This window comes from Mauremys mutica, chromosome 16, assembly GCF_020497125.1.
Source record: "Mauremys mutica isolate MM-2020 ecotype Southern chromosome 16, ASM2049712v1, whole genome shotgun sequence".
NCBI lineage: Eukaryota > Metazoa > Chordata > Testudines > Geoemydidae > Mauremys > Mauremys mutica.
The window spans coordinates 29,380,348-29,403,170 of NC_059087.1; the positions used below are offsets into that span (position 1 = coordinate 29,380,348).

The 22,823-nt window shown below is 54.4% G+C and overlaps 1 long non-coding RNA gene across 1 annotated transcript; it reads right to left on the minus strand.

The window, feature by feature from the left end:
• Positions 1 to 18,669: 18,669 nt before the first annotated feature.
• LOC123351215 lies at positions 18,670 to 22,217 on the minus strand. Its single transcript, XR_006573955.1, has 2 exons — positions 21,911 to 22,217; positions 18,670 to 19,169 (listed from the first exon to the last, which is right to left on the minus strand). It is a non-coding gene; the product is annotated as an uncharacterized LOC123351215 (long non-coding RNA).
• Positions 22,218 to 22,823: the final 606 nt, after the last annotated feature.

Below are 22,823 nucleotides of genomic sequence, written 5' to 3' on the forward strand. Positions count from 1 at the left end.
GGGCCTTGCAGGGTTGTTTCTGTTAGGTGAGGAATAAATGATCCTAGTCAGTTCTAGTCTTTGTGCAATTCTATTTATTGACACAGAACGTCCATAAAGTCCTGTTTGATCACAGAAGAAAAAAGCAGCGGGCAGTGTCCTTGCTCAGAAATCCCCACGCCTGCCTCTCCAGTGAGCTCTGTGCCCAAGGAGCCCAGTGCCTCTGCTTTGACGCAGGGTCATGCTTCTGCTGGCTTTCTGCCTCTAACACACACAGCCTGCAACCTAAATCCTAGCCCCAATGTTTGCAGCCAAGGAACCCCCTGTTAATCTACGGGGGGTAGCTCTGACTGGCCATGCACCCCATAGCCTGAGGCAGTCACCTCCCTTGTCTGCAGCTGTCTTTGTTACATAAAGGGGCTTGAGTGCTCCTTCTGTTGAGCCTGAAGGACGGGGGCTTGGCCACATCCATTGGCTTTAAGGAGGTGTGTAGATCCAGGACTCCCCAGGTGGCCATTAGCGCCTTCCAGCATAACCACATTAAAACTTAAACTGGTCCTCTCTCTGCTCCCCTTGCTCAGGGTGTGCTGGGCCACGTGGCGTGTGGTTTGCTCATGTGGGGCTTGTTTCCCTATCACAACAACTCCCAGCATGGCAAGGACCAGCCATACACTTCACTGCTCTCTCTTCTGGACCAGGACTGCTGTTGAATAAGGCTGCATGTAATTTGGATCCCTTAGTGCCCTGCAGACACAATGGGGTTCCTTGTTCTTGCCGGCTGCTGGCCTGCCAGCCAGCGTTCAGCCCAGGTGGCTCTCTTCTGAGCCACCACAATTGGAATTAGTTTTTTAATTAAGACTTCACGAGACACCATATCAAATGCTTCACTGCAATCCGATGCACCCCACCCACTGCCTTCCCCCTCTTCTAGGGCTGTGATTCTACCAAAAAAAGCAATCCTCTTTGTCTGGCACGCATCCTCCTTTATAAATCCCTGGATAAGTGGCTAATGCAGCCAACGGCTCACAGTTCTGATCCCCTTGTGATGCTCAGCGACTCCCTACACTGGGAGGGGAGGGGGTTGGCCCTCCCCCTGGCAGCGTGTGTCTGTGGTTACTGAGTTCAGTTCAGACTTTCCGAAGGAGGCGGCGGCTGTCTTGCTAGCTAATTGTGCAGCTCTCCTTATTCTGGCACAGACGCAGCTGGGATATATTTATGAGCCCTCCCCACCCCCCACCCCCAGTGGGGCGAGGAGACGCACCGTGCATTCTTGGCTCAGGAGAGCACGGAGAAGGGCTGGGGGGCTGGTAATGGGAACATCTGAGCTGGGAACGTTGGCAGATGACCTCACTCTATAACAAGAAATAACAGGGCCCTCAGCATCAACCCAGGTCGCCCCAGCAGATGGCACACACCTGCCTGTCGGGAGCACGTCAGGTTGGAGAGTTGTTGCTGGGTGGGGCAGTGGTGGGGGAAGGACGCTGGATGTGCCCCTGCACACAGGAGAGTGGGCTGGGAATAAGGATCCTGCACCTGTGTGGGGCGAGGGGATTCCCCCCCCCACCCCCGGGTGACTCCTCACCACTGCAAATGCTGCAGAATAATACGCAGTGCACTTTTATTCCTGGCCTGGGTTCAGCTGTTGCTGGCTTGGAATCTCCAAGGCCCATGGGGAGCCCCGCCTGACCCCGGACTGGCACACACGGGCAACTGCAGCGGGCTAGGTGTCCTCACTCGTCCCGGCCAGAGGGATCCCCAGTGTCCGGCTCAAGGGCTGAGAGGGGAATTCAGTCCCTCTCCTCATTCCTTGGCCTTTCTGCCGGCGGCATCCCTGGTCAATGGGCAGGGCAAAGCCTGGTGACGTTGACCAGGGCTCCAGCTCTAGCATCGATGGGTCCCTAGCGTCAAATGGGATGTAGCTTGTGGCCACCTGGCCATTGGGGCTTAGATTGAACCTGTGTTCACGCAGAGCCGTGAAGATCTGAACCCATGATGCTGAGGGGGAAGCCAGCCCGCTCCTGAGCCGGCCAGTGAAATGCCCACAGAGACTGCATCCTGCCCTCCTGAGAAGTCACGGCACGTGGCACAGCCCCGCCCCCAGCCCAACCCTCCCTCTTGTTTCAGGGGGCCCCAGGGCTGAGAGAAGCGTACCATGGTCCAGCATTCACAGACTGAACATAGCCCAGCTGTGGGCACACGGGGCCGGGGAAGGAGAAACCCTCCCCACCCTTGGGGGCAGGTGGCACACAAGGAGCCAACACCTGGCTTCTTCACAGCCCTGTGTTGTGCCCTGGGGCTCGTTCAACCCACTCACACCCAAATGAACCCACTGGCCCGTCAGGGCAATACACAGGGCTGTGGTCAGAGCTTCTGAGGCCAGAAGGGGCCACTGGGATGGTCTGGGCTGACCTGCAGCCCCGCATAGGCCAAAGAGCATCCTGCACTGCTGCGCTCTCTGATTTTTTCTGATGTGGAAAGGGGGGGTCCCCACAGGGCATTAGAGGGAGCTTTCCCCTACGGAGCAGCATGGTCAGCTCCAGCTTTGCCAGAGGTCTCCTGGGAGGAGCAGGGCACTTTCTCCACTCTCACCTGAGCTGGAGGGGCCGTGAGGATGCTGCACCTTCACCCAGGGCTCTCCCCTGCCCCCGGTGGGTGCTGAGGATGAAGGGGTGCAAGCAAAGCAAATGGAACCCAAAGCTGCCAATGGCTGGAGTCAAAGTCCCGTGTGAGCACTTGGGTTCGCTTGCTTGAGTCTGGTCGGCCACAGAAACTGCCCAGCAAAGCGGGATAGACAAGACCCAGATGGCTGATGGGGGGGCAATTGAGACCAGGGAGTCCCCTGCTTCCACATTTCAGGCCTCATGTCTACCTCCCGGAGCAACACCGAGCCCCAGCCCCATGGCATTCCCTGTGGCAGGTCCGGCCGCCAGCTCACCGGGGGACTGAGCGCATGGGGGCGTCCGCAGGGCTGTCCAGCAGGCCGTGTAGAAGGGATACTGGCTGGCACATCGGCTGGGCATGGAGGCCTTGGAGGTGTCTGTTCTCCTTCACCTCCCCGGCAGGATGAGCAGGAGAAGCGAGATGGGGCTTGTGAGGGATATGCAGGTCCCGTCCACTGTCCGGCAGGGAGAGGGTTAACACTCCGTGGGTTGGCATCACCCCAGCTGCGGCCCATGGAGCCTGTCCTGGGGGACGCGTGGCTGGGCCCAGGTCGTGCCCGGGGGAGGCAGGGCTGGAGGTCAGAGCCGCTCCCTGGTGGGGTTGGGTGGCGGGTTCTGAGCGTATCCTCTGGCTCCACAGCATGCTGGCTCTCCTGTGCCCGGGGCCGGGGCAGTGCCCGGCCTGGCCTGTGGCAGCGAGCTCAGCTCAGCGGAGCTAGGAGCAGAGGCCTTGTCCCTGGGGTGCGGCCGGCGCCCGCTGCCTGTTCTGGGGGTGACTGGGGGAATTCCCACCGTGCTAGGCGGTGTGGGGATGCAGCTCCCCATACAGGACCCAGGGCTGGGTCTCCTCTCGCTTCCCCACTGTGCTGCCCCATTGGCTTTGAGAGCTGCCCCGGGGAGCGGGGGGGAGTCAGGGCCTGGAGGGGGATGGATGAGATGGGCCCTGTGCCCCTGCTTCACCCGTCTCCCCACGGCTGTCCTGGTGCTAGGCACTCAGGCTCCTCCTGCCCCTTCCAGCGGGGCTGCTCGGCCCTTTGCAAACGTGACAACTCTGAGCCCTCCTCAGGCGCCCTCCGCTGGCCAGGCAGGGAGCGTCGGTGCGCGGAGAGAAGCAAGCCGCCACTCCTCTCTAAGCCGCCATTTCCCCAGGTCACACAGGAACAGAGCTCAGGAGTCCAGCCCCCGTGTCCCACCTGTAACCACTAACACACCCCCCCCACCGTCCTCTCCTAGCAGAGCCCACTCAGTCCACCCGCACTGCTGCTGAGATCTTCTGCCCCTGCTCCCCCATCACGGGCTCCCCCTCTCCTGCACAGAGGTCAGGTTCTTTGCACCCCTCAAAATCTTTGAGAACCTTCAGGACATGAGGCTCTGCCCCCTGCCTCTGTCTCCGCTCCTTTCCTGCTGCCTGCTTTGGCCTCCTCCCAGTCCTCCAGCCTTACACCCTTCTGGGACCAAACCCTGCCCTGGGCCAACAGGGATGCCCCCACTGATGCTAGCTCTGTGCATGGCCCTTGGGCTCCTTCCACATGCCCTGAGCATCCTCCTGCGGGCTGCCTCCACGCTGGGAACAGCTGCAGGCCTCTGCCCCCCAGACGCCACTCCCTGCTGCCGTCATATCCCCACTCTCTGGGGCTGACACCCCAGGGGCTGGTGTTGCTATTGCAGGAGCCGGGACAGCTCTGAGTCCCCCTGGGGCAGGGCCAAGAGCTGCTCTGCACCTGCCCAGCCTGGAGATGGTGTGAGGAAGTGGGACTGGTTTTAATGTTCCCTCTGAATACTGTGTTGGTGCCTCAGCTCTGGCCGACCCTCTGTCACCTAGCAACTAATGGCCCGGCCCTGCCCCCCTGCCAGGGGATGCTAAAGGTGGGGGAGAACAAAGAGATCAGGTGACTTCCTGGCCCGGGAAAGAGACAAAGGCCAGAGAGGAGGGGCTGGAGGGGGTTTGGTAGTTTTTTTGGAAGCTGGCTGGAAAATGGAGGGGAGCCTGAGGAGGCTCGGGCCCCCCAGCAGGCAGTGGCCTCCATGGGGCCCCAGATGGATCTAACTAAAGGGGGTCCTGTTGTCTGTACCGGCAAGACCTGTTCTGGACTGTGTTCCTGTCATCTAAATAAACCTCTGTTTTACTGGCTGGCTGAGTCACGTCTGACTGTGAAGTGGGGGTGCAGGACCCTGTGGCTTCCCCAGGCCCCCGCCTGGGAGGACTCGCTGTGGGAAGCGCACGGAGGGGCACATGCTGAATGCTCCAAGGAGAGACCCAGGAGGTGAAGCCGTGTGAGCTTCTTGCCCTGAAGATAGTCTGCTCCATGGGAGAGGAGGCTCCCCAAAGTCCTGCCTGGCTTTGTGGGGAGCAGTTCCAGAGCATCGCCCGGGGACTCTGTGACAGATGGATACAGCGGACTGGAGCACATGACGTATGAGGAGAGGCTGAGGGAACTGGGATTGTTTAGTTTGCAGAAGAGAAGAATGAGGGGGGATTTGATAGCTGCTTTCAACTACCTGAAAGGGGGTTCCAAAGAGGATGGATCTAGACTGTTCTCAGTGGTAGCAGATGACAAAACAAGGAGCAACGGTCTCAAGTTGCAGTGGGGGAGGTCTAGGTTGGATATTAGGAAAAACTATTTCACTAGGAGGGTGGTGAAGCACTGGAATGGGTTACCTAGGGAGATGGTGGAATCGCCTTCCTTAGAGGTTTTTAAGGCCCGGCTTGACAAAGCCCTGGCTGGGATGATTTAGTTGGGGTTGGTCCTGCTTTGAGCAGTGGGTTGGACTAGATACCTCCTGAGGTCCCTTCTAACCCTGATATTCTATGATACACTGCTCTGAGCTGATCCAGTGGTGCAAACAGTTTGGGCCAGTCTCAAACCAGGGCCTGTCTGGCCTGGGGAAGGACACGACCAGAAATGGCACCTGATGTGGGCACCATGCCTGGCTGTTCCTGACAAAATATTCAGTGCACCAGGTAATGCTATTTCCATTACAGCTCTCATTAGGCTTCAGAGCCAACACCCCGGAGCTGGCTGAAGGCTGTTCCCAGGTCTCCGGGGCTCCGTTCTGGTCTGGCTGCGCACAGGCAGCTGCCGCAGCACACACACAGTGGGAAGCTTTGTTGTGCAGCCACTACGTTGTTTTTAAAATGCATTTTGTAAAGGTTGAAATGCTTCAGCCAACACAGAGAGGAGCCTGGGACTAGAGGCCTCTCACCAGATCAGGGCCCAGCTCAAGTACCTGACCTTGGCATAGATACGTTTCCGCTTGGTGCGGGCGACTCGCTGGGGACTCAGGAGGAAATTCCTGCGTGCAGGGGCAGCAGCAGCCAGGGACCCCCGTGAGAATGGCACAGCAGTGCGAAGATGGGGGGAGAGACTCAGACCCTTCGGAAGAGCCGTGGGGTCATCTGCTTAAAGTGCCACATTGTCGGGTCTGCTTGCTGCACTGCACCCTCTGCTGCTGGGGTGGGGGAGTATTAACTAACTGTGATCACTGGGTCAATGAAATAACTTTACCCTCCTCCCCACCCCCAGCTTGGGAACAATCTCAGTGGATGCTGGGCGCTAATAAGAATATAAGAACGGCCGTACCGGGTCAGACTAAAGGTCCATCTAGCCCAGTATCTGTCTACCGACAATGGCCAATGCCAGGTGCCCCAGATGGAGTGAACCTAACAGGCAATGATCAAGTGATCTCTCTCCTGCCATCCATCTCCATCCTCTGATGAACAGAGGCTAGGGACACCATTCTTACCCATCCTGGCTAATAGCCATGTATGGACTTAGCCACCATGAATTTATCCAGTCCCCTTTTAAACATTGTTATAGTCCTAGCCTTCACAACCTCCTCAGGTAAGGAGTTCCACAAGTTGACTGTGCGCTGCGTGAAGAAGAACTTCCTTTTATTTGTTTTATTTTATTTGCTGCCTATTAATTTCATTTGGTGACCCCTAGTTCTTGTATTATGGGAATAAGTAAATAACTTTTCCTTATCCACTTTCTCAACATCACTCATGATTTTATATACCTCTATCATGTCCCCCCTTAGTCTCCTCTTTGCCAAGCTGAAGAGTCCTAGCCTCTTTAATCTTTCCTCGTATGGGACCCTCTCTAAACCCCTAATCATTTTAGTTGCCCTTTTCTGAACCTTTTCTAGTGCTAGAATATCTTTTTTGAGGTGAGGAGACCACATCTGTACACAGTATTCGAGGTGTGGGCGTACCATGGATTTATATAAGGGCAATACTATATTCTCAGTCTTATTCTCTATCCCCTGTTTAATGATTCCTAACATCCTGTTTGCTTTTTTGACCGCCTCTGCACACTGTGTGGACATCTTCAGAGAACTATCCACGATGACGCCAAGATCTTTTTCCTGGCTCGTTGTAGCTAAATTAGCCCCCATCATGTTGTATGTATAGTTGGGGTTATTTTTTCCAATGTGCATTACTTTACATTTATCCACATTAAATTTCATTTGCCATTTTGTTGCCCAATCACTTAGTTTCGTGAGATCTTTTTGAAGTTCTTCACAATCTGCTTTGGTCTTAACTATCTTGAGCAGTTTAGTATCATCTGCAAACTTTGCCACCTCACTGTTTACCCCTTTCTCCAGATCATTTATGAATAAATTGAATAGGATTGGTCCTAGGACTGACCCTTGGGGAACACCACTAGTTACCCCTCTCCATTCTGAGAATTTACCATTAATTCCTACCCTTTGTTCCCTGTCTTTTAACCAGTTCTCAGTCCATGAAAGGACCTTCCCTTTTATCCCATGACAGCTTAATTTACATAAGAGCCTTTGGTGAGGGACCTTGTCAAAGGCTTTCTGGAAATCTAAGTACACTATGTCCACCGGATCCCCCTTGTCCCGCTAGATCCCATAGGTGGGCATCCTGCCCCATTAAAGTTACTCTGGGCATCTGTGTGAGCTCCAGAAGGAGTTAACTCTCTCCTGGCTGGAAACCAATGGGAGCTTTTTCCCCCCGTTACGCAGTGACACGCATGGGCAGCGTCTCCCATCTCACTGACTCTGGCTGCCAGGCCCTGCACTGAGCTGTGACACAGACAGCGGGGCCGGGCTCCGTCTCCACACAGGGAAGCTGTTCTGGGCACTGCCCACAAGGCTCTGACTCGTGCCTGCCCAGAGTTAGCATCTGACACCATTACACGTGCTGAACTTCTCAGGCCTCGTGTCTGGCTCACACCCCGGCCAAAGGAAATGGGGCTGAGATGCTGTTCTATGGGGAGCTTCTCATTTCTTAGGCCTGAATCACGTCCTGCTTGGCGAGAGCCCGGGGGCACTATTACGTGAGGTTCATTTCCACGTCTCTGACTTGGCATGATGCTGTGCAGCGTCATGCTGGGGCTTGTGACGCTCTCCCAGGCGGTGAGCAAAGGAGCGACACTAGAGGGTGGGAGATTCTCACTGCCCACATCTCTGGCCCCCATGTGGCACACAGGGAGTGCAGCTGCGATGCCACTCCATGCCCTGAAAAAAGAACAGGAGTACTTGTGGCACCTTAAAGACTAACAAATTTATTGAAGCATGAGCTTTCGTGAGCTACAGCTCACTTCTTCGGATGCTTCTTCTTCATGCTTCAATAAATTTGTTAGTCTTTAAGGTGCCACAAGTACTCCTGTTCTTTTTGCGGATACAGACTAACACGGCTGCTACTCTGAAACCTGTCTCCATGCCCTGAGGGTCCCAGGGCTCTAGCTGGCTCCCATCCTGCACACAGGAAGTGTCCAGCACAGGAGCTGTACATGTTAAAGGTGCCAACTGAGCTGAATGCTCTGCGGTTCCCTAGTCTCCACACGGTGATTTATCTGAGCCCAAGGCGCCTGTCCTGAGGTGCCCAGTCCCCTTGGCCTGGCCCACGTCCCACCCCGAGCGCGTACAGCTGGGACACAGCGGGCAAGTGGCTCCCTCTAAGCGCCGTTCCGTGAGCGGCTGCCATCTGTGCTCCTGCTGGACTCCTCTCCTGTGGATGAGCGTGTGCTGAGCGCTGACACGGCGGGAGATCCAGTGGCTCATCCTGTTTTGCTGTTACCTGTGCTGAGTTTCTCCCTGGTCTTGTGTCTGGCTCTAGCACGAGGTTTCTCAGGGGTGCGCAGCCCCCGTGTATACAGAGTGAATGATTCATGCTGGATTAGTCAGGGCCTGTCCTGAGCTGCTCTAATGACGTTGCTCTGTGGAGCACTCACAATATGGCCCGTGAGCCTTTCACATGGGCTGGCTCCCAGCGGGCAGGTCTGGCTCACATCCTGCAGGCTGGCAGCTTTGCTGTTTCAGCTCCATCCCCACGTGCGGCTGCCACCTGTGCTGACCTGCTCCTTACTCACCACTGGCAGGGAGGGATTAGGACAGGCCATTGTTCCATGTGCCGGGCTCCTCAAGCCTCCAGCCTTACCCGGTCCCAGGTAAGCTGAGAGGAGCCCAATCTGTCTGCCTCCGATCACACCTCTGGCTCTTATCCTGTGGAGGCAGTGATGCTGGGACTCTGGGAAATATCCAGAGCCTCTCATTTTTCACATGCTTCCCGGGGGGATGGTGACACACTGAGCTGGCTATGTGTATTTTCCCCATCACTGCTGGTGTGCCTTGGACCCTCCCTCCAAGAAGCAAACAGCCTGTCACCATAATCTGTCAGACTCCCAGAGGGGGGAGGGATAGCTCAGTGGTTTGAGCATTGGCCTGCTAAACCCAGGGTTGTGAGTTCAATCCTTGAGGAGGCCACTTAGGGATCTGGTGCAAAAAAATTGGTCCTGCTAGTGAAGGCAGGGGGCTGGACTCGATGACCTTTCGAGGTCCCTTCCAGTTCTAGGAGATTGGTATATCTCCAATTATTACCTTATTACCTTAGCATGCCAGGGATGCACTCAGTGCCTCACAGCCATTAAGTCATCTTCCCAACATGCCTGCGAGCAGAAAAGAGACAAACACCGATCATTTCCTGCAGCACTGGAATGCAGCCACCTCTGGGCTGGAACGTAACAGCTGTTAGCAGTGCACAGCAGCACTAGGCAATGGTTAATGGGCAGGAAGCAGAGACGAACACACTATCCATTGGAAAGGGCGGGGAATTTAGGGAGGTGACTGGAATGGAGCTGGACTTTGCTCAGGACACAGTCACCGGAGTTTCTGCCCGTTCCCCTACAGAATGCACCAGGGGCTCTCTAATGACCATGAGGGGGCAGGACCTTTGGTTTTACTGCTCATTTGGGAGATGGCATCTCTGACCCTTTTGGGGGTTACCCGAGGTGTCTGGGGTGACTCACTACCACCCGCTTACAGCGGGAGGGAGCTCTGGCTGTGCCCCCAGGGGAAACACGCCCCAGCCATAGGCTACAAGCAACGCAGGCACTCGGCTCCGGGAGCCCCACTCTTTTCCAATGCAAGTTACACCCCCACTTTGCTGCATGGCTGGTGTCCAGTGATAAGCTCTGCAAGAACTCACCAGTGGGGAGAAGCTTGTCAATAAGTACAGACAGTAGATTGCACCTTAGGTTTTACCTTTACCTGTAACCTCATGTTTCCAAACCCTTCTCATTGCTGGTATCTGAATCTCTATCGCTCTGTTAAATGAACTTCACATTGGTTTTACTATAAACCTGTCTAAACGCCTTGTGCTAAGGCGTCTGTTGCCCGGAGGTGTACCCAGTGAACTGGGGTGCCCTGTTTCCATGGAGGCAGCAGACTGATGTACATTGCTGGTGTCCATGAGATCAGGCACTGGGCACTCGAGTGTAACAAAGTGGGGTGTACAAGTTACTAGGGACAGGGTGGGGCTCGGGGAGCCTAGAGCAGTGTGCTTGTCTTCAGAGATCCCAAGGCCAGAAGGGGCCATTGTGACCATCTGTCTGACCTGCCCCACCATAATGCCAGGCGCAGAGCTTTTAGAAACACATCCGATCTTGTTCTAAACATTGCCAGGGATGGAGAATTCACCACGACCCCTGGGAAATTGTTCCAGGGAGCTTCAATTTCCAGCCCTTGGATTGGGTTAAACCTTTCACTGTTATCCAGTATCTGTTCCCCGTGTAGATACTTCCTGTTACCGGCAGCCAGCGGCTGCGGACAGTTTCCTCGGGTGGGGCACAGACGGGGTCCCTCCCGCTGTGAGCAGGCAGTACTGATTCACCCTAGACACCTCAGGTAACCCCCAAACAGCCTCACAGCATCCGAAACAGCACAGTGACACCTACCACCATTGGGTCTGTGCCGACGCAGAGGTCAGAGCGCCACCTACTGGCTAACGAACACCCCTTCCTACAGTGCTAGCTGTTCGTGGGCGCTCTGGCATCCAAATACTGACACATACTCATGGACCTAATGCCCAGGGCTGCACAACTGCAGGTCATAGTATGACGGGGTGGGGGAGGGAATACCTTTTATTGCATAAGAGACAAGCTTTTGTGCTTACGCAGAGCTCTGCAGGGCTGGGTCAGGTGTGCTGAGTGTTCTGAAGACCAGAAGAAGAGCTTTGTGCAAGCTCAAAAGCGTATCTCATGTTCCAAGAAACGATCTTACCTCCCCCACCTTCTCTCGCTCAGACGCTGGGACTGACACGGGTACAACACCACTGCCTCCAGGTCACAGTCTGGTCAGCTTAGATGCACTGAGCTGCCCCACTCGCAGACAGAGTTGTACCGTTGAGTTTCCGATGTATTGTGTCCAAGTCACGTCCTCCAATGAGTTCTGCACCCTACGCGGCTCCTGCCTCATGTCCTACCTGCGTGGCTCTGGCTTGCTCCCAGGAAGGCCCATCTCTTCCTCTGCCTTTCACTCCTTTCCATAGAGTCAGCCCAGCCCCCAGCCCCAGAAGAGGGGCAGGCAGTGGGGGCATGTACAGTCATTCCACAGGGGTGACTGGATAATAGGGGCCAATCCTGCAGTTGCTCAGCATCCAGATCTCCTATTGACCTCAAGGAGAGGGGGAGGTACAGACCCAAGCTCCTTGGATCTGAACTGTGCCTTAGTACAGCGCTGTGCACACGCAGCCACAGGGCTGTCATTCTCACCTTGTGCTCCAAGGAGCTCACGCTTCCCACAAGGGGTGGATGGAGCTGGGGCTCGGTGGTCCCACACTTTCTGTGGGAGACCCATGAGTTTCTACGGATTAGCACTCACAATTGCAAGAAAACCTCCCGCATGGGACCCAACGCAGGCCTGAGTCTGCAGACAGACTGGACCGATAGTTCTGAAAGGCAGGAGTTGCTCCATTCAGAGCAGCGGCACGTTAACTCTGGAGCCTAGTGATGACACAACGGGAACATGTTAACTATCACTTCTGGTCAGTTTCGCCGAAACACCCAGTGGCTCTGGGATTGTGGACAGCGCTTGAGTAGAATAGTGTCGCTGTCCCCCTTGCCCTGCCCACTCCCAATCTGAGCCCTAGCTCTCAGCCCATTGGAATGGCCCACCCAGGGGTGGCTCTTGGTGCCTGAACTAAACCGGAGCGTGTCGCCCTCCCAGCCCAGGACCAGCTTCCGGCTCTCACTTTAGTTCCAGCTGGGCTGCAGTCTCTGGCAGGGAAACTCCTCTTGCTCCCCCAAGTACTAACGAGACTTTAGCCTCAAATGCCTTTCGCTTTAGCTGCCAAGTTATTTTTCATAGACCCGACGTTCCTGATAGGAGACTCCCCCAACGTGTCCATCGCCCTGGGGGGTGCACACACTTATTTCTCCTTTTCAGGTTACCTTTTGGCTCTCCACTTATCTCCTGGATCTCAGAGCACATCAATCCCAGAACTCTGCTTTGCCCAAGGAAGGAGTGGCTGGAAGGGGAGTATGGGGGGGGGGGAGGAAGGGGTTAAGGGAGGATAGAGTGCCTGACTGCTAATCTAGAAGGATCCCACATGTTCCCAGGCTTCTCCTCATTAGCCTGTGCTCTGCGGGTGACCTTTCCATAGGAAGCAGCCCTCTGTTAATGACGCAGAGGCTCCAGATTGCGTTTTCTGCTCTCAGGATGCTGCCAGGCAATAGGCTTGTTAGCCAGAGCTTGGCGTTTTGTAATAAATCTGGCTGAATTCAGAGGAGGGGAAAAGGGAGGGGGTCGAGGAGGGGAAATCGCCAGAGTCACACGGTGGGCAGATGAGAAAGAAAGGGGAAACAACTCTGCCATAGAAAACCCGAAGCAGTGTTCTACCACTGACGCCCCTGGACTTCCACTGGAACGGCCTGAGCTGTGTGTAGCAGCTGTTGGAGGGCCGGCAGCTAGTGGCAGACCTGCTGTCCCACCTGCAAGGCACGGGCAACACAGCCCCATGGCTTTGTCAGCTGGCCAGAGCCCTGCTGAGCCACAAGGACAACCCCGGCCCTGACATGGCTCTGCTAACGGCTCCTATGCTGGGGCAGGCGAATCGTCCAGTGATAAAAGGCTGGGAGACTCCCTCACCCCTGCACTGATGGGAGAGGCCATCTCTGCCAGCAGCACGGTGGGTAGCTCCTCTCCGCTCTAGTATTAGAGCAGAGGTTCTCAAACTGGGGGGTGTGCCCTGCGGGGGGGATGCAGAATGTATTTAGGAGGGGAGGGCATGAGAAGCTTTAGGAATAAAAACACGTACTGTGCACCTTTTACTCACAGCAATGAATAACCAGCAAAGCTGATTCCTCCAGACACATCAGAGGGGTCGACTTACATTGAGAAATCCCACGTTTTTCATGGTTGGTCAGGGCATAAAGAGCAAATGTTGTGGATGTGTTCACAGGTGCCACCCTTACTTCTGCGCTGTGCTGGCGGTGGCACTGCCTGCAGAGCTGGGTGCCCGGCCAGCAGCTGCTGCTCTCCAGCTGCCAGATCTGAAGGCAGCAGCGAAGTAAGGGTGGCAATACCATGAACCCCCCCACAATAGATTTGTGACCCCCTTTCGGGTTGGGCCCCCCAGTTTGAGAAATGCTGGTTTACATCAAAAACAACCAATGATCTTGTCTTCAGGTACCAGGGGATCTCCAGATAGCTGTCTCGAGCATCCAACCCAGAATGGAATTGCTCTGCTCCAAAAAACAGATGCCCCCATCACACTAGTAACAACAGTGTGACGGCAGGAAGCAGTGTCTCATTTAACACTGACATTGCTATATAGTTAAACGGTGCTGTTTGAATCCATGCCTTAGTGTTTTTAATATTTACTGAGAGTTGCATGTTGACTATTTTTTTATCGGCATATCTACTTGTGTGGCAGGGGGGCAGTAAGCTGCTACAGACACAAGGGGGTCACGAGCAAATACGTTTGCGAACCACGGGGCAACGGGTGCGAGGGAGGTATTTGCAGGGCGGCTCATTGCGAAGACGCCCAGCCTCCAGATCTGCCTGTAATCGTGATACAAGAGCCTAGTCCCTGCAGGAAGCAGCTGCCCCTGTTCCCCTCCCTCCGTGACTCACCAAACCTGGTGACAAACTGCTGTTCAGGGGCATGGCGACCCTGCACCTGGTCTCAGCCCCCTCCTGCACCCCCTCGGCTGGCCCTCCCCAGCTGGGCTTGGAGATACCTGGGGAAGGGTGATAGGCCCCCAGGTTCCTGGGTTGTCCCGTCAACATGCTGCACTCTGCACATAGGGGGGGACTGGGAGGGATGGGCAGGCCCAGAAACACTTGCTGCTTGGGAGGGTGAATGGAGATTTACTGTGGTTGGACTAAAGCCATCACATGCAGGCACTTCCCCAGGTGTCGCCTTAGCCTGAGTGGGTAGAGCTCTCCTCTCTGCACAGGGCTCACCCACATCGCCCGTCAGCCCCTCTCCGCTGGACCACGGCAATGCCGTCCATCTGGGCACGAAGCCTTCAGCACCTAGGAAACTCCAGCGAGTTCAGAACACTGCAGTTCGGCTCCTCAGGAACCCAGACTACCGCGAGCACATCGACCCCGTCCTCCCCCCAACACACGCAGCTGTCCCATAGAACAGAGTCAGGTTCATGGTCTCAGTCCTTAGCTCCAAGCCTGGGCCCAGAGAACCAAGAAGACTGACTAAGGCTCCAGGAGGAAGCCTTTGGTGGACAACTTCCCTCCTCTGGCCCCATGGAATAAAGACAAAGCTCGTCTGTGTGAGAAACAGAACTTCCTCTGGGGCCAGCCCCAGCCTGTGGAGCAAACTCCCCCGGGGACTAAGGACAATCCTACACCTCCCCACCTCCTGCTCCATGTGCCAGAGGCATTCCCTGACTTTGTCTTCTCTAATATACATTGTGTGTGTGTGTGTGTGTGTGTGTGTGTGTGTGTGTGTGTGTGTGTGTGTGTGTGTGTGTGTGTGTGTGTGTGTGTGTGAAAACAATCCAAACCCCAGCACTCCCCTGTACACACGTCTCTCCCCAGGAGAGGCAGCGAGAACAAGCCCATGACAGATGTTAAGTCACTCGTTTAATGCATGGCTGGGCAGTGCTCAGACACGGCGGTGATCAGTGCAATATGAAGGTAGAACAAAGACACACACATACACCCCACCTTGCACTGGAAGCTTCCAGGGAAAGGTTCAGTCGACCCCTCCATGCCGCTGTCAAGCACTGGGGGGCTCTTGCCCCAATGAGCAGTTCCCCACACGGCCCAGGTTGGAACGACACCTCCCGTTCTAACAAAGACACCACACTGCTTTCGCGCGGCCTCTGGGATCTGAAGATTGCCAGGCTCTGCATGAATAAATACCAGCATTGAATGTCTGACCTCACGCCTCCATGACCCCACATCACTTCCTTGTGCAACCAGCACCCTCAGCACTTCCCATGACAGTGCGCTCAGATACCCTTTTAAACCTGCGATTTTATGGAAAATCTCTAACGTTTTGATTCTGGTCCTGGAATCTCAGCCCTTGTGTGATTGCCATGAGGGGGGGTTCCAGTCACAGGCAAAACTCCCGTGTGCTGATGGAAAAAGCCCTGGCTTCAGGGTCCTGTCGCTACTGTCTGTGTCTGGGGAGCAGGTGTTGGCAGTGGGCATGAGGGTTTCTCTTGGGCAGCTGCTCCCTGGGACTGTTGAATTGGCACAGGGGTTGGCATTTGCCTCTGGATCCCATTTCTTCCAGTGCTAACTCCTCACCAATGGCTGATTAGGGCCCTAGAAGTGTAATTCAGTCTTTCGGGCACTGGCCTAGTGGCTGTGCTGCTCTCTGGTGGCCGCTATCATTGATTTTCAGGCTAATACCCGAATAGCTGAGTCTGTAGCCAGCGACTGGCATCTCCATCTGATTCATCTTGTTGGATTCCTCAAGCCCGAGATCTTCTTTGCCTCTGTGCTGCTTTGCCCCTGTGGGCTGGGATTCTGGCTCAGTTCCTGGCTGGGAGCGCTCACAAGGAATTAGAAGATGCTGGTGAAGGACTTCACTTTAGTTTGCACCGGTTCCTCTTTCAGGCTTCACCTTATAGACAGGATCCTCTCCCCTTCTCTCGTCCACAACATAAATTGTGCCCTCCCAACACGAGCTGAATTTCCCCAGGCCCCCAGGCTCAGGCAGGTTTCTTAGCAGGCCTCTGTCTCCTGCGGGCAAAAGAGCTTCCCACTCCTAAGACACTTTTTTCTTGATGCTGATTTCCTGCTGTTTGCCCCCAGTCGTTTCCTAGGCTCTTGCAGGCGTTCTGGCCATCAGGCTGTGTAGCTGACCTGCCTGTTCTCCTCCTTGTTCTGCACAAAGTAAAACAGAGCTCTCGATGGAGACCCACCATGCAGCCAGAGAAGTGGAGAGTAATTTGCACCGCTTGGTTTATATAGTCCTTCCACGGCGACTGCTGCTCCCCAGTTGCTTTGCTAATAGGGCCCTACTGTAGCTTTCAGCTGGATTGCCTTGTAGACAGTGGGTGGCAGGGAGCTGTGTATGTCACCATACGCACACAGCCTCCTGGACAGCTGATCCTCAGATGCCTTCCCCTAGTCTCAGTGGGTCTTTTTAATGTGAAGGAGAAAGCCTCAGTATGTTTTATAAGCAGCTGTTCCGCCTGATTTATTGGCTGTTGGGCAGGCCTTTGTTAGCTGAGTTGGGCTGTTATCACGGCAGTGGATTCACTCCCCACCCACATCCTGGCGACATGTAGACACTCAGTGTGGAGGAGCGGCAAGGGGGTGCTGTGGGAATGCTTTGCATGGGCGCTTTTCCTGACCAGAGCGTGTTTTCCATTTAATGCACACACACATTGCTAACATAACGATCTCCTTCTTCCTCCTCCCCCAGAGCCAAGAGACCATCTCTTGTTGAATGAAATCCACGGACACTCCTGAAGTGAGCCCTGTTCTCATGTAAACAGTGTCAGCCCAATGGCCCATGTGGTTCATGTAGCACACACTGGGGTTTGAATCCTACCAGTCTGTATGGGCGTTCTCCCTTCCTAATCCTAACTCTGCCCTAGTCTCGTATCAGGTGTCTTCTAGCCGGGTTCTCCTCATAGCTCAATGTCCTGCTGAGCTCCTCAGCTAAACTCCCTCAGGGTAGGGCTTCTCCCCCTGTATCCTATCAACTGGCTAATGGGGGTGGGGAATAGAGTGAGGGGCATCAGCCCTTCCTTCTTCCTTTTCAGGGACCCGGTGAACTTTCCCCTCTGGCTGGGCTTGTATATATCAATCATGAGCATCCCCTGAACACTCCTGGGTGCTCTGCAAGATCTGTCCCTCCATATTCAGGGATGTCTGGGGAAGGAAGTCTGCACTGATGTTAGCTTTCCCAGGCCTCTTTCTGCAAAGCAAAATTTGCTAGTTCTGGCACCCACCATTAGTCTGGGCCACTGAGCTTTGCCATAGTGATGACATATGTGATGGGGCTGTTGTCTCTGTAGATGAAAGAGGGTAGAGAAACACAACCTAAATTGTCCAGAAACAGCCCATTTCAAAGCCAGGCTTCTAAGTGCCCTGACTGCAAGCTGTAGCATGGGTAAGTGATCATAACTTGTAGACTGTTACAAGCTATCCCCTGGCCACTGACACAGCATTGCACTAGCCCCTTGGAGGAAGCTCTAGTGTGTAAAATAAATGGCTGGTTGAAGTGGTGATAGGCAGTGACAGGAAGTTGTGTGTGCCTGTAAACTGTTCACCAGATGCCCCAAGGTCTCTTACTGGGTTTCTGTCCCATGGACTTTCTGGACCAAACGTAAGTGTAAATGTCTCTGGTTCCTGCCTTCTGACTCTTCTTCTATTCATTAGGTACTTTCAAAAGCTCACAAAAGGGTTTATCAATGCAATGCATAGATGTCCTGGCCTCATGGGAGTAGCCCAGGACATCTATTAGTGATTGTATCTCTTGGGCTCTTCCGGGTCTCTTTTGCTGCACACTTTGAATGGCCATCACATCTCAAGGGTCAGCTCCAACTCCTCCATTCTATATAAACTCCCCAGGAGTCAGGGTCTGTATGGAAGTCATCAGACGTACCAAGATTTAACTTGACCCCATAGCCTTGAAATCTCTCAAGTGCTTTTCTTATATCTTCCATGCATTGGTCCAACCCCTTGTTATGTACCAGGATGCCATTTAAAAATGAAAATCACATTTCATTCCTGAAAGCCCTCAGGCACTCATCCCAGCAACACTAGAAAACTGCTGGTGTATCTGCCAAGCCAAAGGGAATGCAAGTGCACTCAGGTGTCCCCATGGTGTTACAAATGCAGTCAGCCTCTGGGCAGCCTCACTCATGAACCCTTGGGGATAAGCTTTACCGTGATCAAGTCCTCTGCCTCCCAAAAGCCATCTGCTATTGGTTGGGTTCTGGGTAGCGGGTATCTGGTATAGATTTATGGTGTAATTCTCCATAACCAACACACAATCTCTTTGTCCCAGCCATTTCCCATGCACAAGCCCCCCCATCTCCCCCACTCTCATTAGAAGGGATTGCCAGATGCAGAACCATTTCTGAGGATTAGCCAGGGACAAATTGTCTCCTCATTCTCTTGCCACTTGCTTGTTTGGAGGTTGTTCATTTTAAGGCCTGAGTCATCAGTAAACACTGGCGAGTGCAGTGTGGGTGGGTGAACAGGGAGAGAGCTGTGCAATCAGCAAAGCATCAAACCTCTGAAAGCAGTGGCCGGAAGCAACGAGCTAAATATTTAGATTCAGGGGAGTATTGGCTAATTACAGTATTTTTCTTTATAGAAAAAATTTACAAGCACATAAAAATAAATATTTGAGAACAGAATATACCAACGCACTGAGTCACTTGCAGCTCTAAATCTTTTGCCCGTTTTCCATCCCCACCCACCGGGCAAGCGGCTTCCCCATTTACGGTTTGGAAAAGGGATCTGCTGTTAATGAGCTACTCGGCAATGACGCTGGATCCAAAGTACATTCACAGATCACAGGCTGCTTGAGTGACGTGCATCCAAGCTGCATGGCAACGCTGTGGCTCAACCCAGCAGGGAGCACCTCCTGCTTTGGGCAGCCAGAGCAGGGCTGCCGTGGAAATCCACAGGAAGTAGTCCAGGTGCTTTGTAACATTGTAAGCCTGGGAGACATTCTGGTGCACAAAGAGCCCTGCACAGATGCACAGAGCAGCCAGAGAAGCACCAGACTGATGAGGAGGTGGCCGGCTGGATTCTGTGGAGTCCTTCAGTGCAGCACACACCTTGTCACTGGAGACAGAGGAAATAAAAATAAGTGAAGTCTGTCTAAGCTGTTACCACAGATTCTTCTCCAGGGGTTGGCAACCTTTCAGAAGTGCTGTGCCGAGTCTTCATTTATTCACTCTCATTTAAGGTTTCATGTGCCAGTAATACATTTTAACGTTTTTAGAAGGGCTCTTTCTATAAGTCTATAATATATAACTAAACTATTGTTGTATGCAAAGTAAATAAGGTATTTAAAATGGGTGCTGGCTGGTGAATCTTGCCCACATGCTCAGGGTTTAACTGATCGCTATATTTGGGGTCGGGAAGGAATTTTCCTCCAGGGCAGATTGGCAGAGGCCCTGGAGGTTTTTCGCCTTCCTCTGCAGCATGGGGCACGGGTCACTTGCTGGAGGATTCTCTGCAGCTTGAGGTCTTTAAACCACAATTTGAGGACTTCAATCACTCAGACATAGGTTAGGGGTTTGTTACAGGAGTGGGTGGGTAAGATTCTGTGGCCTGCATTGTGCAGGAGGTCAGACTAGATGATCATAATGGTCCCTTCTGATCTTAAAGTCTAGGAGTCTATGAGTAAGAAGCTTCATTTAAAATTAAATTAAAATGCAGAGCCCCCTGGACTGGTGGCTAGGACCCGGGCAGTGTGAGTGCCATTGAAAATCAGCTCGCGTGCCGCCTTCGGCACACGTGCCATAGGTTGCCTACCCCTGTTCTTCTCTCTCCCTATGTCCTTGCCCAGTGTCCTCCTGTGATGGCCAGGAGACAGGGACCCATCAATAAATAACAATAGTGCAGTTCCACTAGGGCTTGTGGGGAAGGGCTGTGGCTGCCGTCTTCTCCTGCTCTCGGTAGTCTGGTCTGTAATCTCAGCATGAGAGTGCCAGTCCCACCTGACTCCAGCCCTTCCTCTGCAAGACAGGCACTGCCACGCATGCACAGTCCCTCGGCCTAGCTCTGTGCATAGGCAGCAAGTGAAACACGGGGCTTTCATGTTTTTCTGTGGCGCTTTGGTGGCTTTTACAGCATGTGGCCAATTTCCTGTTTTCTGTGAGCTCTGTGAAAGCAATACCGACTGCAGGGCTAACCAGTGAGCAGCACTGCCTGTGATTTGCAGTTACACAGCCGGCATCCTGAGCAGGGTTCTTAGCACTGCCAATGAGCTCAGCTCTGCACAAGTCACAGAAGATCTGTTCTCTGCTCTAAGAAGCTAAAGAGCCAGAATTTAGAGGGATTCAGCCAAGGGGGAAACAAGCACCAGCCCGCTCCTTGTATAAATGGGAACGGGGGGGGGGGGAGAAGGTCCCAGCAGGAGGGAACAGCTGGTGATGGGAAAGGAGGACTGCTGAGAATTCAAGAGAAAGAGGATGGGAGAAGATAGCAAAGGAGAGGCTGCCACCAGCAGAGAGACAGCCCACTCAGCTCCCGCAGGGTGGATCCGAGCGTAGAGACGCTGCCCTTGCAGCTGAGCGGGGAGAGAAGAGAGGCATTATGAAAAGCAGACAAACCATTGAGACACAGACTTTCTCTCCAGGAAACAGATTGCAGCTGGGCATCCCCCTTCTGAAAGCAATTTCAGTGAAACCAGTGGGACTGAACACAAGCAGGAAGGCCCCTCAGTTCAAGGAGTGGAGCGGTGGCCTTCCTGCCCTGTTGGGGCTGCATATTTAAAGCCAGCTAGAGCCCTAGGAGGCACTTCCAGCAGCAGCTCGCAGCTGAAGGGGCAGCTAGCTCCAGTGGGAATCTCTCTCCTGGAGTCAGGCCCCCAGGCAATTCCTCATCGAAGGGTCAAAGGCAGGCTGGGTTTGTCACCCTCCTGAGGGTGAATGTATGGATCAGGAGAGCCCAAGACACTGATTTGACCTGGATTTATTGGGGAAATACAGGGTCATTAGATGGGTTTTTTCCTTCATATGTCAAATGGTGCTGTGGTTAATCAGCACTTCGGCCATGACTGCTGTAAGGTCTGAATGTGTTATGTACCTTGGGAACCAGAGCTCCGGAATGAAACCCGCTCTGCATTGCTGGGGGTGGGAGGGGAGAAATGCAGCAGGGGAGGCCTGCAGGGGGTCGGCCAACCTTTCAGTGGCAGTGTGTATATTTCTCAAATACTTAGGCTTATGCCACAGGTTTATGCACCCACCCCCCACCTCAGGGCAAAGTTAGCAGCAGTGGCGAGGCAGGGACTAGCTGTGGACAAGCCATTGCACCCTGTAATCCCCACCCCATGAGACTCAAAGGGCCCCCTCCACCATATGGCACCACCTGGGTTGAAGCACTTCTGGAGACCAGCCGGATTAGCACCGGGCAGGACCAACCTTCCCTTAAGCCAGGGAAAGGGCTGGGGCACGTTTGCTTTGTTTTGCTGAGCCAGCTCAACCATGGCTTGGTCCAGCCCACGTGAGGAGCCCTGGGCCACGCTAGCCCGCCTCAGGGTTCTCACTCCTCCTGGGGGTTCTGGGGATTGGCTCTCTTCCAGGTCCGACGCCTCCCCTTGTGGTCTCTCCCCCCGCTGTCCTCTCTCTCACTCTGCAGCCCTCCCCACTCCCCCAGGAGCTGCAGCTTCCTCTGGCCAGCTCACGCTGGGGTTCCCCTTCCAGGGTAGAGTCACATTGGACCTGCTGACCAGGCAATGCCACTCCTTCCGTGGCTGGGAGAGGACCCCAGGCCCACCCATTTCTCTGGGTCCCTGCCCAGGGACCCTACAACATGCAGCCACGGTCTGCTCGCTCTCTGGGCTGTTTCCTACTCACCTCCGACAGGCCCTCTTCTCCACCCTGCTCTTCAGGGTCCACCCTTCCCTCAGGGCCAGGCTCCCAGGGGCCTACTCTTGCCCTGGGTTCCCTCCTTCGCTCTCTAATGCACAGAGGGTGGCTGCAGCCTTCCTCACTGCAGCCCTTTCTGTTGCCAGCTTCCCGGCTTTATACTAGCCCAGCCCACACCTGCTCAGCTGAGCTTCATCCTCCAATCAGGGGTCCTGCCTCCAGTCTAATCCCCACATGTGGGACCTATCACATTGACCTGAGCTTCCTTAACCCCGTCAGGGTTGGTGTGGGGGGGGGTGAATGTCCCATCACATAGCCTCAGCAGTGCTTTCACACAGTCCTGAGGGGCCCGGAAAGACGCATTCCCTCCAGGTGCAGATGCACAAAAAATCCTGCTCAAACAGCAACAGGAAGGGGCGGGGGGGGGGGGGGAAGAGAGGCCTTTTAACAGGCAGTGGGACGTAAGGACATAAGAGCTGCGATACTGGGTCAGACCATGGTCCACCCAGCCCGGTATCCTGTCTCTGAGCTTCAGGAGAAGTGTGCAGAAGAGGGAACTTATGGAGTGAGCCCTCCCTGGCTTCCAGTCCCAGCTTCTGGCAATCAGAAGTTTAGAGTCTCTCGGCGCATGGGGTTGCATTCCTGCCCATCTTGGCCCTTAATGGACCTGTCCTCCAGGAACTGATCCAGTCTTTTTTAAACCCTTTGTACTTTCAGCCATCACAACCTCCTGTGCCAGTGTGTTCCATTTGTGGGATGGGGCAATGTGGGGGGTGATGACTCAATAGCACAGCGCCTCCTGCTGGTCGTCTCAGGAATTAGCTCTTTCCAGCCCAGAGCGCCCTCTGCAGGCCAGTATCTCACCTGCCGCTGGCCCCCATGTCCCTCCCGGACCCGGTGC